Here is a 2,500-nt window from a genome sequence, read left to right on the forward strand (position 1 = left end):
GTGTGAGAGACAGAGAGCAGTGTACTTCTGTTGTGCAGGAGAACAAATTATACCTGTCTCAGGGATTATTGTTTCTGTATACCTTTTCATTACATCATCGTGCATGTGTCATGCTCATAACGGCAAACACGTGCGCGAGTGTTTGAAACTTGCGTGTTTGTGTGAATGTGAACGATGTGGAACACGAGAATAGATTGGGAGAAGTTGGCTTTAAAAAAGTAAATATAAAAAAAATAATTCGCTTCCATTCCATAAACTAGCCTCTACTTAAGTGCGCGTTTCATCCTCTTCCTCATGCCTTTTTCTTTCCAGCTGTAGAAGGGAAAAGGATTCAACGTTATTGTCTGTAAAATGATAAAACCGCCCTTCGTCTGTGAATGTTATGTTTGCATTTGCTGAATATTTCGGGCTACAAACTCTTGTAGTGTGTACCTATCTTCTTTTGCTGCTGCTGCTGCTTTAAGTTGAGCAGTCACAATCAGCAGGTGAAATTTTGTTGGTTAAAAAAAAAAAAAAAAAAAAGTTTCGAATGTTTTCGTGGTGATCTCGAAAGTTCTTGTCTTTCTCTGTTGTGTTGTGAACAAACTGTTTTCAGGTTTGATGTGCTGAATATTTCGAGCTGCTAACTATTGTAGTGTTACCTATATTCTTTTGCTGCTACTGCTGCTGCTTCAAGTTGATCAGTCATAACCAGCAGGTGCAATTTTGTTGACAATGTAAAACTGTTTTGTTTTGTTTTTTTAAGCGATTACCAAAGTTTTCTTGTTGATCTCGAAAATGCTGGTCTTGCAAGTGTCGGCATTAGAGTGAATCTCTCTCTCTCTCTCTCTCTCTCTCTCTCTCTCTCTCTCTCTCTCTCTCTCTCACACACACACACACACACACACACACACACACACACACACACACACATGCATATATGTGTGTGTGTGTGTGTGTGTGTGTGTGTGCATCAACATATGTATGTGAGGGAGAGAGGGTGGAGGTGTTGTTAGGAGGGGTGTGAGAAAAATATCCTCCGCACCCCCACCCTAACCCAACTTCCTTCTCCCTCTACACTCATCGACCAAAGATTTATGGCTTGTCAACTGTCGTATAAAAACTTCGTACTGGATACCAGTTCGCTCAGTTTTGTTCCTCCAAAAGTCTTAGCCTATAGGGACGCGAGATCTTATCTATCACGTTCAGACGGGTAGTGTGGGAGAGGAGTTGGGTGGTGTGGCTGGTTGAGGTTGTCAGGGTGGTAAATCGTGGGCTGGAGTATGTTGAATTAATGGCAGACGTCAACGTTTAGGCCTTGAGAGAGAGAGAACAGCCATGCTGATCGGCAAAGCAAAGGGGCACTTTGCGTGCATCGCTTGACCTCTGAAGTACAGATTGTATCAAAGAAGAACGATGCATTCTCCCCTTCCCACGTCCACTTTTTTTTAGAAAAAGATGATTTGAGGATTTCGATTACACACCTTGTCCCCCATTTATCGCTTAGTGTGCTCCCTTCACCCCACCCTTCCTCCTATTCCCCAGATAGACTTTTTTTTTTCTTCTTTTTTTGAAAGGGGTGGGGAAAGGTGAATTGAGGGTTCCGATTACCCCCTCCGTCCCCCATTCATTGCGGAGTATGCTCCCCTCATCCCACTCTTCCTCCCATCCCCTTTCCCCCATTTCCCCCACACCCCACACCGCCCCCCGGCCTAGGGTCTGGGCCATTAAAGAGAACGATGATGCAGGTCGATCGGCATGCGTGCAGTGCTGTTTTTGCTGTGAAGTTATGTGGCTGTGCAGACATGCCGCGGTCAATGCAACCCACAGACACCATGCTGGTGTATGAGGAGAGGAAAAAGAGGGGCGGGGGTGGGGGTGGGGGGTTGATTCGGGGGGGCCGTGGTCGTATACAACAGCCCGTCTGATCCTGCTGGGAGGGGCGTCATTGTCGTTTTAAATGTGCACTGACGTGGGGAATTGCGTCTGTTGGTGTATGTGTTTGTCGGTGTTTGTGTGTGTGTGTGTAAGAGTGTGTAAGAGTGTGTGTTAGTCTGTGTTTGTGTGTACGTGTATGTCGGAGTGTGTGTCGGTGTGTGTGTGTGTGTGTGTTTGCGCTCTCTGGTGTTGAAGCCCCCCGGTTCTCATTTAAATAAATTTTGCTGGCTGTGTTGGTGACGCGAGCACTTTTTGTGTGTGTGTGATACGATAATAAACATTCTTTGTGGGCTGTTGAAGGGGGGAGAGAGAGGATGTAAGGAGGAGCCTTACGAATTTCATGTAAATGGCAGGGTTGGGGCACATTTTTCTTCGCTGTTCAAATTCTGTCTGTACGGGGGAGAGCGAGTGTGTGTGTGAGCGTTACTGTCAACTGCTTGGGTGGTTGTGTGTGTGTGAGCGTTTTCTCGGTTTCAGCTGATCGCTTTGGTGGTTTGTGTGTGTGTGTGTGTGTGTGCATGTTGGATGATGACACTAGTGGGAGCTAGGTGTATGAATAGTGTATTTATTTGCTATATATAAT

At 45.6% G+C, this 2,500-nt stretch overlaps 1 protein-coding gene across 4 annotated transcripts in view; it reads left to right on the forward strand.

Annotated features, from left to right (window-relative positions):
- Window positions 1-2,500, forward strand: part of LOC143281996 (BTB/POZ domain-containing protein 6-like) — a 33,385-nt gene that overhangs the window by 17,200 nt on the left and 13,685 nt on the right. The gene's annotated exons all lie outside the window — the stretch shown is intronic.

This window comes from Babylonia areolata, chromosome 5 (assembly GCF_041734735.1).
Source record: "Babylonia areolata isolate BAREFJ2019XMU chromosome 5, ASM4173473v1, whole genome shotgun sequence".
NCBI lineage: Eukaryota > Metazoa > Mollusca > Gastropoda > Neogastropoda > Buccinidae > Babylonia > Babylonia areolata.